This window comes from Felis catus, chromosome A2 (genome assembly GCF_018350175.1).
Source record: "Felis catus isolate Fca126 chromosome A2, F.catus_Fca126_mat1.0, whole genome shotgun sequence".
NCBI classification, from domain to species: Eukaryota; Metazoa; Chordata; class Mammalia; order Carnivora; family Felidae; genus Felis; species Felis catus.
Genome location: NC_058369.1, coordinates 46593959 through 46609645, shown reverse-complemented (window position 1 = coordinate 46609645; position 15687 = coordinate 46593959). Strand labels below are relative to the sequence as shown.

General features: G+C 37.1%; 1 long non-coding RNA gene across 17 annotated transcripts in view; it reads left to right on the top strand.

Annotated features, from left to right (window-relative positions):
* LOC111559447 overlaps positions 1-15687 on the top strand; it is a 145191-nt gene that overhangs the window by 83961 nt on the left and 45543 nt on the right. For all 17 annotated transcript variants that reach the window (XR_006593937.1, XR_006593942.1, XR_006593935.1 and 14 more), the window contains 2 exons: positions 12388-14378; positions 14557-14649. This is a non-coding gene — a long non-coding RNA (uncharacterized LOC111559447). The remainder of the gene's footprint in view (positions 1-12387; positions 14379-14556; positions 14650-15687) is intronic.

Below are 15687 nucleotides of genomic sequence, written 5' to 3'. Positions count from 1 at the left end.
TTCGAGCTGCATGTTGGGCTCTGTGCTGACAGCTCAGAGCCTGGAGCCTGCTTTGGATTCTATGTCTCCTCTCTCTGCACCTCCCCTGCTCACACTGTGTCTCTCTCTCAAAAATACATAAAATTAAAGAAAAAATTTAAAAAAATAAAATAAAAATAAATGTGAATACACTTAACACAAGTGAAAGAACCTAAAGGTGAAATAGACAAATACACAGTTTCAGTTGGAGATGTCAACAGTCCTACTTCAGTAATCCATAGAACTAGTACGTAGAAGATGAATAGGGATGTAGAAAACCTAAGCAGCCCTACCAACCAACTTGGTTGAATTGACTTTGAAAGGATACTACATCCAACAACAGCAGAATACACATTCTTTTCAAGTGCATATGGAAAATTCACAATGTTAGATATTCTGGGCCATAAAATGAACCTCAAAAAATTTAAAGAAATATGATTTCTCTGGTCATACATGAATTAAATGAGAAATCAATAACAATATCCCAATAATCTCCAAATATTTGGAGATTAAACAACACACTTCTAAGTAACCCATGAGTCAAAGACAAAGGCATAATGGAAATTAAAAATTATTTTGAATGGCAATGAAAATGTAACACATCAAAATGTATAGGACTAGGGGTGCCTGGGTGGCACAGTCGGTTAAGCGTCTGACTTCAGCCAGGTCACGATCTCGCGGTCCGCGAGTTCGAGCCCCACGTCAGGCTCTGGGCTGATGGCTCAGAGCCTGGAGCCTGTTTCCGATTCTGTGTCTCCCTCTCTCTCTGCCCCTCCCCCGTTCATGCTCTGTCTCTCTCTGTCCCAAATAAATAAACGTTGAAAAAAAAAATTAAAAAAAATGTATAGGACTAAGCTAAAGCAGTGCTTAGAGGGAAATGCATGGCATTAAAATACATTAGAAAACAAAAAATACTTCAAATCGATGTTCTCAGCCTGTACCTTAAGAAACTAAAAAACAGGGGCGCCTGGGTGGCACAGTCGGTTAAGCGTCCGACTTCAGCCAGGTCACGGATCTCACGGTCCGGGAGTTCGAGCCCCGCGTCAGGCTCTGGGCTGATGGCTCAGAGCCTGGAGCCTGTTTCCGATTCTGTGTCTCCCTCTCTGTCTGCCCCTCCCCCGTTCATGCTCTGTCTCTCTCTCTCCCAAAAATAAATAAACGTTTAAAAAAAAAAAAAGAAACTAAAAAACAGAAGAGCAAATTAAGCCCCAAAGAAGAAGAAACTAGGAAATAATGAAAATAAGAGCATAAAGTTTGAAATAAAAATAGAGAAAATTTGAAACAAAAATAAAGTCACTAAAACCAAAAGCTGGTATTTGAAAGATAAAATTGACAAACCTTTAGCTAGACTTGTCAGGAGAAAACAGAAGATACAAATGTTAATATTACAAATGAAAAAGAGAATATTACTATATGTTCTACAGAAATTTAATATTCCCTATTAAAATGATAATAGGGAATATTATGAACAATTTCTGTCAGTAAACTTGATAACTTAGGTGAAATGGACAAATTCCTTGAAAGACTACTGAAACTTACTTAAGAACTAATAAAGAATCTGAAAACCTTTCCTGCAAGATAAGCTTCACTTGGGCGGTTTTACAAGTGTTTAAGGAAGAAATAATACCAATTCTGTATAAACTCTTCTAGAAATAGTAAAGGAGAGAACACTTCCCACTTAATTTTATGAGGCCAGGATTAACAACTCAGGCCCATTAGGATAGATACTATCAAAAATGAACAAATCAATAAAAGTAAGTGTTGATGAGGATGTGGAGAACTAGAAACCCTTGTGCCCAGTTGATGGGAATATAAAATGATAGCTGCTATGGAAAATGGTATGGTGGTTACTCAAAAAATTAAAAATGGAATTACCATATGACCCAGCAGTTTCAGTTCTGGGTTTATACCCAAAATAATTGAAACTAGGATATTAAATATTTGTACACCTACATTCATAGCATTATTCGCAGTAGCTAAAATGTGGAAACACTCCAGTGTCCATCAATGAATAAATGCATAGGCAAACCGTGGTACATACGAAAGTGGAATTTTTAAAAAATCTTTTTTAAATGTTTATTTTTGAGAGCAAGAATGTGAGCAGGGGAGGGGCAGAGAGAGAAGGAGACCCAGAATCCGAAGCAGGCTCCAGGCTCTGAGCTGTCAGCGCAGAGCCGGATGTGGGGCTCAAACCCACAAACCGTGAGATCATGACCTGAGCTGAAGTCGGATGCTTAGCCAACTGAGCCACCCAGGCACCCCCATACAGTGGAATATTATTTAGCCTTAAGAAGGCAGGAAATTCTCATGTATGCTACAACGTGGATAAACCTTTAGACATTATGCTAAATGAGGTAAGCTAGTCACAAAATGACAAATACTATATGAGTCTAATTTACATGAGATAGAGGAGTCAAAATCATAGACACAAAGCAGAATGGTGGTTTGCAGGGGTCTGGGGAAGGCAGAATGGGGATTTATTGTTTATGGGTACAAAGTTTGGTTTTGCAAGATGAAAAGAGGTGTGGAGATAGATGGTGGTGATAATTGCACACATTAGGAATTTCTGTAATACTACTGAACTATCTTAAAAATAGTCATGATGGGGGCGCCTGGTTGGCTCAGTGGGTTAAATGTCTGGCTCTGGATTTCAACTTAGGTCATGATATCATGGTCGTGAGATAGAGCCTGGTGTCAGGCTCTGTGCTGGGTATGGATCCTGCTTCAGAGTCTCTCTCTCCTGAGGCGTCTGGGTGACTCAGTTAAGCATCTGACTTTGGCTCAGGTCATGATCTCATGGTTTGTGAGTTCGAGCCCCACGTCGAGCTCTGTGCTGACAGTTCGGAGCCTGGAGCCTGCTTTGGATTCTGTGTCTCCCTCTCTCTCTGCCTGTCCCCCACTTGCGCTTCATCTCTTTTTCTCTCTCAAGAATAAGTAAACGTTAAAAAAATTAAAAAAAAAAGTCTCCCTCTGTCCCTCCCCTGCTGACTCTCTCTCAAATTTTTTTTTAAATGGTCACTATGGTAAATTTCATGTTATATATATTCTGTCACAAAAATGATTGAAAGATCCACTGTATAAAAAGAATAATAAATACATCATGACCAAGTGGGGTTTATCACAAGATGCAAAGTTGGTTGACTATTTGTAAATCAGTCAATGCAATTTACCTTATCAACAGACTAAATAAAAAAAACCATATGATGATCATCTCAGTAGATGCAGAAATAGCATTTTACTAACATCTATCATTCATTCATCACAAAACTCTCAGAAAAGTAGAAATAAAAGTAAACTTCCTCTACTTGATAAAGGGCATGTATGAAACATCTGTAGTAAGGATGTTGGCTCTCACCACTCCTAAAGGAAATAGGTATACGGATTGGAAAGGGAGAAATAAAATGCCTTTATTGGTAGATAGCATGGTTGTCTATGTAGAAAATTCCAAAAAAGTACTGTATCTAGTAGGAAGTTTAGCCAGGTTACAAGATACAAGGTCAATATATGAAAATTAATGTTACTTTTCTGACAGAATATTTTGAACTTTAAAACTTTTAAGTGCTTTTTATAATAACATCTAAACAGTTAAAATCGTGATAAATGTAACAAAATATCTGCAAGATTTGTATGCTGAAAACTACAAAACTGATGACAAATCAAAGGAGACCTAAATTAGTAGAGCATTGGACTGTGTTCATGGATTGGAAGACTGAATATTGTCAAAATATCATTTCTTACCAAATTGTTAAGACTGAATAGGTTCATTGAAATTCTAATCACAATCTTAGTATTCTTTTTTGTGGAAATTGGGCTCTTCTAAAAATTTATTTATTTTCAAATGAAATGTAGCTGACATAGAATATTATATTAGTTTCAGGTGTACAACACGATTCAACATTTATATACATTAAGAAATGCTTAAGTATAGTTATATCTGTCCTTATACAAAGTTATTACAATATTGACTATATTCCCTATGCCATACTTCAGACCTCTGTTACTTATTTTATAACTGGCACTTTGTACATCTTAATTGCCCTCACCTATTTCACTCATCCCTCTGCTCCCCCCCTCCACTTTGGCAACCACCAGTTGGTTCTCTGTATTTGTGACTCTGTTTCTGTTTTGTTTGTTCATTTGTTTTTTAGATTTTACATACAAGTGAAAACATATGCTATTTGTCTTTCTCTGTCTAATTTATTTCACTTAGCATAATACCCTGTGGGTCCATCCATGTTTCTGCAAATGGCAAGATTTCATTTCTTTTTATGGCTGAGTAATGTTCCACATACATACATACATACAACATTTTCTTTATCCGTTCATCTGTGGGTGGACCTTTGGGTTGCTTCCATATCTTGGCTATTGTAAATACTGCTTCAGGAAATGTAGGGGTGTATATATATTTTCAAATTAGTGTTTTCATTTTTTTCTGGTAAACCAGAAGTGGAATTATTGGATCATATGGTATTTGTATTTTTAATTTTTTGAGGAAACTTCATACTGTTTTTCATGGTAGCTGCACCAGTTTATATTCCCATGAATAGTATATGAGGGTTCCCTTTTCTCCACATCCTCACCAACACTTGTTATTTCTTTTTGATACTAACCATTCTGACAGGTTTGAGGTAACACCTCATTCTGATTTTGGTTTGCATTTCCCTGATGATTACTGATGTTGAGCATCTTTCCATGTGTCTCTTGGCCCTCTGTATGTCTTCTTTGCAAAAATGTCTATTCAGTTCTGCACATTTTTTAAATCAGCTTGGGTTTTTTTGTTTGTTTTGCATTGAGTTGTATAAGTTCTTTATATGTTTTGGATATTAGCCTCTTCCAGATTTGTCATTTTCAAATATTTTCTCCCAAGTTGCCTTTTCATTTTGTTGATGGTTTCCTTCACTCTACACAAAAGTTTTAGTTTGATGTAGTCCCAATAGTTCATTTTTACTTTTGTTTCCTTGCTTCAGACAGATCCAAAAACATTGGTAAGAGGAGTGTCCAGGAGTGTACCACCTATGTGTTTTCTTAGAAGTTTTATGGTTTCAAGTCTTATATTTAGGTCTTTAATCCATTTTCAGTTTATTTTTGTATTTAGCGTAAGAAAATGGTCCAGTTGCATTCTTTTCTGTGTAGTGGTACAGTTTTCTCAACAGTATTCATTGAAGTGTTGTATATTCTTTTCCCCATTGTATATTCCCCATTGTATATTGACCACATAAGCATGGGTTTATTTCTGGACTCTGTATTCTGTTCCATTGATCTATTGGGTCTGTTTTTATGCCAGTACCATACTGTTTTGACTGCTGTGGCTTTGTAGTATAGTTTGAAATCTGGCTGTGTGGTACCTCCATCTTTCTCCTTCTTTCTCATAATTATTTTGGCTCTTTGGAATCTTCTGTAGTTCCATGCAGATTTTAGGATTATTTGTTCTAGTTTTGTGAGAAATCTATTGATATTTTGGTGGGGATTGTGTTGAATCTGTAGATTGCTTTGGGTAGTATTGACATTTAAAAAATATTCTTCCAACCATGAGCATGGTATACCTTTCCTTTCATTTGTGTCTTACTCAATTTCTTTTATCAGTATCTTAGACTTTTCAGAGTACCGATCTTTCACCTCCTTGGTTAAATTTATTCCTAGTATTTCATTTCTCTTTGATATAAATGGAATTGTTCTCTTTTGCTAGTTTGGTATTAGTATATAGAAACACAACAGATTTCTGTGCATTAATTTGTATCCTCCAACTTTACTAACTTCATTTATTCTAAAAGTTTTTGGTGGAGTCTTTAGGGTTTTCTGTATGTAGTATTATATCATCTGCAAATAGTGATAATTTTCATTTTTTATTACCAATTTGGATATCTTTTATTCATTTAATTGTCTGATGCTGTGGCTACAACTTCTAGTACAGTGTTGAATAAAAGTAGTGAAAGTGAACATCCTTGTTTTGTTCCTGTTCTTAGAAGAAAGCTTTCAGCTTTTCACCATTGAGTATGATGTTAGCTTGGCTTTATAGTATATGCTGTTTATTATGTTAAGGTATGTTCCCTCTACACCCACTTGGTTGAGAGTTTTTATCATGAAACTTAAAATTTTGTCAGATACTTTTTCTGCATCTATTGAGGTGATCATAGGTTTTTTTAATCCTTATTAATCTCTTATATCACATTAATTAATTTGCAGATCTTGAACCATGCTTGCATTCTTGGCATAAATCTTACTTGATTTGGTGGTTAATGATCCTTTTAATGTTTAACTCATTTGCTAATATTTTGTTGAGTTTTGCATCTATCGTTCATCAGGGATATTTCTTTTTGGTAGTGTCTTTGGTTTTGGTAACAGAGTAATGCTAGCCTTGTAGAATGAATTTAGAAGTATTCTTTTTAATTATTTGGAATAGTTTGAGAAGGATACGTATTAACTCTTTTTTAAATTGTAGAATTTACCTGTGAAACCATCTGTTCCTAGACTTGAATTTTTTGATTATTTATTTAATTTAATGACTTTTTACTAATTTTTTTTCAGATTTTCTATTGCTTGCTGATTTAGTCTGTATGTTTATATGGATTTATCCATTTTGTTTTTCTAGGTTGTCCAGTTTGTTGGCATATAATTTTTTGTAGTAGCCTTTTAAAATCCTTTATATTTCTGTGGTCCAACAGACTATTTGCAATATTTATATAGAGAGATAAAGAACTTACTACAACCAAAATAATTTTGAAAAAGAAAAAGCAAAATTGGAAGACTCATGCTACCTTATTTCAAGACTCACTATAGAGTTACAGTAATTAAGACCGTGTGATTTTTTTTTAAACCTATGCTAAAAAATACATGTTATATGAGATCTACCTTCTGTAATTTTGTTTCTTTTTAAGGTCTATTTATTTATTTTGAGGGGAAGAGGGGCAGAGAGGGAGAGAGAATCCCATGTGGACTCCACACTGATGGTGCGGGGTTTGAACTCACAAACTGTGAGATCATGACCTGAGCTGAAATCAAGAGTCGGATGCTTAACCAACTGAGCCATCCAGGTGCCCCTACTCTCAATAAATGTTTAACTGTACAACACAGTATTGTTTTTTTTTTTTTTTTTTTTTTTTATATGAAATTTATTGACAAATTAGTTTCCATACAACACCCAGTGCTCATCCCAAAAGGTGCCCTCCTCATTACCCATCACCCACCCTCTCCTCCCTCCCACCCCCCATCAACCCTCAGTTTGTTCTCAGTTTTTAAGAGTCTCTTATGCTTTGGCTCTCTCCCACTCTAACCTGTTTTTTTTTTTTTCCTTCCCCTCCCCCATGGGTTTCTGTTAATTTCTCAGGATCCACATAAGAGTGAAACCATATGGTATCTGTCTTTCTCTGTATGGCTTATTTCACTTAGCATCACACTCTCCAGTTCCATCCACGTTGCTACAAAAGGCCATATTTCATTTTTTCTCATTGCCACGTAATATTCCATTGTGTATATAAACCACAATTTCTTTATCCATTCATCAACTGATGGACATTTAGGCTCTTTCCATAATTTGGCTATTGTTGAGAGTGCTGCTATGAACATTGGGGTACAAGTGGCCCTATGCATCAGTACTCCTGTATCCCTTGGATAAATTCCTAGCAGTGCTATTGCTGGGTCATAGGGTAGGTCTATTTTTAATTTTCTGAGGAACCTCCACACTGCTTTCCAGAGCGGCTGCACCAATTTGCATTCCCACCAACAGTGCAAGAGGGTTCCCGTTTCTCCACATCCTCTCCAGCATCTAGAGTCTCCTGATTTGTTCATTTTGGCCACTCTGACTGGCGTGAGGTGATACCTGAGTGTGGTTTTGATTTGTATTTCCCTGATAAGGAGCGACGCTGAACATCTTTTCATGTGCCTGTTGGCCATCCGGATGTCTTCTTTAGAGAAGTGTCTATTCATGTTTTCTGCCCATTTCTTCACTGGGTTATTTGTACAACACAGTATTGTTAACTGTAGGCACAGTGTTATATAGCAGATCTCTAGAACTTTTCAATTTTCCATGACTGGAGGATTAATTATACTCATTGAATAGCAACTCCTTATTTCCACCTCTCCTCAGGCCTTGGCAACCACTGTTGTATTTTGTGCTTTGATGACTTTAACCAGTTTAGATACCTCATATAAGTGGAATCTTGCAATGTTTGTCTATGACTAGCTTATTTCACTTAGCTTAATGTCTTCAAGTTCCATACGTTTTCTGGCATATGACAGGATTTCCTTCCTTTTATGGCTGAATAATATTTCACTGTTTGTATATACTACATTTTCTTTATACTCTGTTTTCTTTATCCATTCATCTTTGAACATTTAGGTTGTTTCCCTCCCTTGGCTATTGTCAACAATGCTGTAGTAAACCTGGGAGTGCAGGTATCTTTTTGAGAACATGTTTCAAATTTTTTTGGATTAATACCCAGAAGTGGGGTTGGTGGATCAAAAGGTAGTTTTATTTAAAATTATTTTGAATAGCATTCATAGTGTTCTTCATAGTGGCTGCACCGTTCTAAATTTCCACCAGCAGTACACAGTGGTTCCAGTTTGCCTACACGTGTTAGTTTTCTTGATAGTGCCTATCCTAATAGGTGTGAGGTGTTATCTCATTGTGGTTTTGATTTGCATCTCCCTGATGTTTAATGATGTTGAGCATCTTTTCATATATTTACTGGCCATTTGTATATCTTATTTGGAAAAGTCTCTATTCAAATCTCTTGGCCATTTTTAATCAAATTATTTGTGTTTTTGTGCTTTTGAGTTCTAGGAGTGCCTTACATATTTTGGATATTAATCCCTTATAAATTTGCAAAAGGTCTTTTCCCTTTGGATAGATTGCTTTTTCACTCTATTGATTTTTTTTTTTTTTTTGTATAGGAGCTTTTTAGTTTGATACAGCCTCAGTTTGTCTGTTCTTGCATCTATTGCTTATACTTTTGGTGTCACATTCAAGAAATCATTGATAAGACCAATGTCATGAAGCTTTTCCTGGGGTTTTTTTTCCTACAGTTTTTCAGTTTCAGGTCTTACATTTAAGTTTTTAATCCATTTGAGTTTATATTTAATATCTGGTGTAAGATAAGGGTTCAGTTTCATTCCCTTGCATGTGGATTCCAGTTTTCCCAGCACCATTTGATGAAGAGACTGTCCTTTCACCATTGTGTATTCTTGGTGCCCTTGTTGAAGATCCGTTGGCCATATATGAAGACAAGGTGATATTGGTGAAAGGATAGACACACAGGTCAATGGAACAGAGTCCAGAAAAAGAAACGTGGCCAAAGGTGCCAAGGTAACTCATTGGAGTAAAACATGGTCTTTTCACAAAATGGTGCAGAAGAATTGGATGTCCATATTTTAAAAAAATGAACCTTGATCTATACTTTAAACACAGACAAAAATTAACTCAAAATGTATCATAGACCAAAATGTAAAATCAAAACTGTAACACTTCTAGAACTTCCTGTCCATATGGTAGCTACATGTGGCTATTTAAATTTAAATAATTAAAACTAAATACAATTTTAAAATTCAGCTCTTAGTTCTAGCCACATGTCAAGTCCTCAGTAGCTATGTGTGGTTAGCTATAGCTAGTGTATTGGTTAGCTTGGAGTATAGCACATTTTCATCATCACAGAAAGCTTTATTGTCTACTGCTGTTTTGGAAGAAAACAAAGGAGAAAAATCTTTGGGATCTTAGTTAGACAAAGACTTCTTAGGACACAAAAAACATGAACCACAAAAGAAAAAAATGATAAGTTCTATCAAAATTAAAAAACTTTGGATCATTGAAAAGCTGTGCTAAGAAAATAAAAAGATAAGCCATAGACCAGGAAAAAAAGTATTTGCCAAACATATATTTGATAAAGAATTGGCAACCAGAATATAAAAAAATGAAACTTTAAAAATTCAGTAATAGTAAAAGAAATAAAAAGGTAAGCAAAAAAATTTGTACAGACACCAAAGAAGAGATGAGGATGGCATATTTTTAAAATTTTAAAAATCTTATCCAGGTATGAATTAGCTTGTTTCCCTCCCCCATCAACAAGGAGTATTGGCTGGGAAGTTTATGGTCCAGTTTTGTTTTCTTTAAATTTAAATGGGTCTTTCTTACTTTTAAAGGGTTAGTTAATCCTCACAGTTAAACTGAGGAAAATAAGATTGTGTGTGTGTGTGTGTGTGTGTGTGTGTGTGTGTGTGTGTGAAAAAGCAAACACATCTGTTTTATAGTTGCTTTTGGTTGTCCAAGAGTATCAATAGTGAAGTTAAAAGCAAGCAACATAACCATCTTAGGCGATCATACATAGCTTTATCAGCTTTTATGATCGGGTTAATGAGCTGACCTTTTAGCCTATTTGGACCATAAGAAAATGTGTTCTTCCTAATTGTATTCAAATCAGTTAAGCTTGAAAACAGATGGGTGATTTGCTGTTCTACTCTTAAACCTAAGTGCTTGCCTAGATTCTGCTGAGGCATATATGGTAGGCAGAATAATGGCCGCCATAAAGACGTCCACAGCCTAATGCCCGAGCCCTATGAATATGTTATGTTCCATGGCAAAGGGTTTTTGCAGATGTGATTATGTTGAGGGATTTGACATGGGAAAACACAACTGGCCGTTTCAGGTTTGGAGACGGGAGCCGGCCACAGTGAAACTGGGGCTGCCTCTGGAAGCGACAAAGGCAAACAAGTAGATTCTCCCCTAAGGCCTCTGGAAGCAATCTGCTGAGCCATTTTAGACTTAGCCAGCCAGAAGTATAATTGTGTTGTTTAAGTCATTAAACTTTTGGTAATTTGTTATGGCAGCAATAGAAAACAAATGCGGTATAACTATAGGACTGTCCATTTGCAAGTTCTAGAACACAATTTTTTGTAAGCAGGAGCACATCTTTTTTTTTCTTTTAAGTCTTGTAAGTCTTTTAAGTCTTTTAAGTCTTGTAATAAGTCAGTGAGCATATTTTTTTTTGCTCTTACGCTCCTACTCGACTCTGTCAAATGGTACTCAGTTCCCAAAGTGTGCACATTGCGTGTGCCAAAAAGGATAAAGGTCTTGTGATGCAGCCCACGCATGAGCAGTGCTTCTCAGACTACATACTGTGGACAGCCTGCATCAGAATTACCTGGGGAGCAAATGAAAAATGCAAATTGTTGGGGCACCTGGGTGGCTCAGTCAGTTGAGTGTCTGACTTCAGCTCGGGTCATGATCTGACGGTTTGTGGGTTTGAGTCCAGCATTAGTCTCAGTGCTGACAGCTCAGAACCTGCTTCAGATTCTGTGTCTCCCCCTCTTTCTGCCCCTCCCCACTCACGCTCTGTCTCTCTCAAAAATAAACATTTAAAAAAATGCAAATTCTTGGACCTGGCCCTTTTACCCCTCAACCCCACCCCCCAATAGTTTGTAGAAAATTTTTGGTCAAGTTTACTGAGGTATAATTTACATATAGTAAAACTTACCCCTTTTAATAGTTCTATGAATTTTGAAAAGCTTATGTAGTCATGTGACTACTAACACATCGAAGATCTTTCTGTCACCCAATATATTTCCCTAGTGTCCCTTTGTAATAAATCTTCTTGTCATACCTCCTGTCTACGGCAACCACTGATCCTGATTTCTGCCCCTGTCATTTTACCATTTCCAGAATGTCCTATACCTGGAATGACACATGAATGTAGCCTTTTGAATCTGACTTCATTTATTTAACGTAATGCTTTTGAGATTCATCCATGTTGTATATATGTTCATATGTAAATGAACCATAATTCTTTGTTACCTAAAATGGCCATAACTTCCTTCTGTTACCTAAATTGTGTTCTGTCTCTTCTGGGATAATCTGAGAACTGCTACAGTCCTCCACGGATTGTGGAGGGAGGGTGTCTTTTAGGGTTGTTACAGGAGGGGGTATGGTGGAGAGAGGAGTGTGGGAGCACACGTGAGTCTGAATTTACACCTTCATGGAAAGAACACAGTCACATTAACCTGTTACAAAAATTGAAAGAAGGGAAAGATGGGGTTACTTGATTAGAGAGAGCCGTAGAAGATGGTTTAGAGGTGTGGAGCAGGACTGTTGGAGCCAAAGAGTTAAAATAAATGGTTAGTTGTAGGATTAAATGGTCAATTAGCAGTAGAAGGAGTAGTGCTTGATTGTTCTAAATAGAACACCCTTTGGGCCACTGCTAGATATTCCTTCTTTTTTGAAAGACTCCTAGGCTCCAAAACCCTCAAGCAGATTAAGTGAAGATTTGCAAAGAGTATTTCCCCCCCATCAATGTATTGAGCCCCTGTGTTAGGTGCCTGTGATTCAGAAATGAACTAGTGCAGCCCTGACCCTTAAGAACTTTTACTTTCCTTTGTGTCTCTTAGGATTTTTATCTGGTATGTGGAGCTCTTCCCCCAAACAGGTGGGCAAGGAAGAAGTGGAGGCCCCAGCATCTTCTCCGCAGGCCTGCACCTGGAAGCAGGGGCATAGAGAAGAGTGCGTCTGTGATCTGCCATGGATTCCCAGGTCTGATGTTTTGGTTTACCTTTCTGAATTGGTTTTTTTCTTCTATAAGATAGGGGTGTACAGGAAAGACAAAAACGCTATTTTTTAATTTTAATTTTTTAAAAAATACAATTTATTGTCACATTGGCTAACATACAGTGTGTAAAGTGTGCTCTTAGTTTTGGGGGTAGATTCCTGTGGTTCATCACTTACATACAATACCTAGTGCTCATCCCAGCAAAAAAATGCTATTTTAAAAAGCTGGCTGCTTTTTGAGTTGGAATCTAAGGACAATAGAATTAGAGTCTTTTTCTTTCTTGGGGTGTTTTTTTTTGTTTGTTTTTTTTTTTGTTTGTTTGTTTGTTTTCAGTTTGGTCAAGGTAAAGGGCTAATTGAGATAGGAGTGGTTAGGACCTGGGGACTAAAATTGCTCTGCATAAAGAAATAAGAACTTTTTGTTTTTAATTGAGGCTGGAGGGAAATTTTTTTATTTTGCTTTTGTTTGGGCAGGAGTGGTGAGAGAGTGGGCCCTAGCAGTAGGGTAGACATGACAAGTTGCTCCTCCAGTGGCGAGAAGGAAGGGGGCGTGAGCTTTGATGTCTGATTGTCTATTTTAAGTAGTTTCCTATTCTCCATTAGAATCTTTCTCTGGTAAAGATGTGCTCGCATGACACCCAGATGTTCATGTGTTTTGGAGACTGAATAGAGAGGGCTGCATCAGCAGTAGGGGTGAAGTGAAATAGAAGGGAGATGATGAGAATTGGGTTGCAGTTGGGGTTTAGGATCAAAAGTAACAAGGAATCATTGGGCACTTTTTAGCACCCTCCCTAGGATCCTTGAAATCATTAAGGAGAGGGCTGGGTCCCAACAGTTATGTGAGATCTGGTCTAAAATAGGCATTTGAATGTTAAATGAAAGATAGTATACTTTGGGAGCATGCAGATGTCAGGGAGAATAATCTACTGACCAGGGTTGGAAGGTGTAAATGTGGATGTAGGTGAAGGCACTTCATAAACTAGGGAAACACATGATCTTACACAAGATAAAACCTCTTTCCATGAAGAATATTTTGAAGTCAGATTTGAATTCAACACTGATCATGAATATAAGAATAATTATCTGGAAGTCATGAGCTATAATAGTTTTCTTTCTGTGTGAAGTCAGTTCAGACTGATAGTTAAAACACAATTTGGATGTTAGAGATACAATTTGAAAAATGGCTCCATATGACCCAGTGTTTCATGTTAAGATGTGAGATTTAGGATCCCATGGTATATCAGGCCCATTTAGTGGGAACAGAAAGCAGCTTTGGTCATTTAATATTTAGCTGAGACTATGGATAGGTATGAGAAAAAGGAAGTGATGATGTTGCAAAGCAATGGGAAAGAGCATGTATAGGATATATATACTAGACACTCAACATATATTGTCTTTACTGCTCATTCTTGTCCAAAGAAGTGGTGATACGTCCATTCTTTAGATGGGGGTGGGGGAAAGGTGACATTTACACTGATGGAAGGATTTGCTCCAAGTTATAGCACTGAAGTGGCAGAACTCCTGCAGACTGTCACCAAGGTCAAGGTCCTTGTTATGTTCATCTCACCATGCTGCCATGTGGGCTCTGAATACATCAGTGCTTAGCCTCCAAGCCTTGTGTGCTTCCAGACTCCTTGTCCCCGTTTCACACCACATCTCCATTGTTTTTCTTCCTGAGAATTTTTAAAGAAAGCTTCTGACAAGACTTGATGAGATGCTACAGCTGACAAGCATGTGAAAAAGGATGAAATAACTTGAGGTCTGGAGTGAACAGTTACATTCCTGGATTGTTGAAAGGCCCATTCTTTACATGGGATCAACCATCTTTGGTGAGGTAATGACATAAGTACTGGCAAACTCTTTCCATTAGTGGTTCTTGCATACAGTATGCACTTCTTATGTTGGGGGCTCTTTTTTTTGTTGTTGTTGTTGTTCAGAATTCACCTTAGGGGTTTTCTCAAACTCTGCATTCTTATTCTGTAGTGGTTTTTAGCTTTCTTTTTTCTTTCCAGGCTGGGTGGATGATGCAGTTTCACTTCTAGGTGTTAGGATTCTCTTTCACACTGGTTTGTCATGACCTTAAAGTATTTTAAGTTTCTCCTTTGGTAAGTTTTTCTTCCTTGTCTTTTTTTTTTTTTTTTTTAATGTAGTGCCCCAGTAAGCTAGAGATTTGTTTTACAAAATGGGTTTAAAATGCCAGCGCCTGGAGAATTTATATTCCATAAGCATTGTTGGAGTTGACAAATGTCAAAACTCACCAGGAATCTGCCTTTGTATTTTATTTTGGCAGGTTTTGGGGTCCAGACTAGAAGGCTAGTTAGGGTTCTGAATTGCCTTTAGGTTGCAGGAATTGCTAATGTGATATATAATACCAAAGAAGGAAGAATGTTATGATCATAATGGTCTTGATTTATAGTTGCCATCATAGCTCTCCCCAGTAGGTAACTGATGAGGCCTAATAGTCGTTTTGAGCTGCAACCACCCACAAAAACCACACACATGGCATTTTACTCAAAACTCTACTTTAACCACTACTTTGTGATGCAAAACTGGTGGAATTTTGGGTACTTTCTGTAAAATTGAAATCTTGATGGGGGTTTTCCAACATTCTAGTTGATTGTTAGCAAATTATCAGTATACTGAACAAGAGCAAAGAAGGGTTTGCTAATAAACACCTGCTTCTGTGGTAAGATAGGATGCCAGTCTATATCTGAGTATTTTCACTTGGAGGAAGCTACCTTCATTGAGAGAACAGATTCTCCTTTTGAAAAATGCAGTTGAGTAAGAGGTATTTACATGAGACCTATAGTTGTAAAAGAGAGATTTTAGAAGCTTCTTGTCTTTGCCACAGTTTACAGTGTTGACACAGTATTCATATTCAATATTTTCTAACTTGTAGATCCCCTTGTAAAAAAGATTTGAAAAGAAAAGCAAATCAATTTGCATTGTAGGACAAAATGCAATTCTCCCTAAGAACTCTCTGTGGAGGGAGAACTGTTAGGGAAACTGATCTCTGATGAGATACTGCAGCCCAATTCTGGAAGACAGGTAGCAAGTGGGAAGAGCACTTTGTGTGTTTGCCTAAGTCAGGAGATCTTTGTTTATTCTGGAGCTGAGTCCTTAGGCCAATTACTTTACCTAAG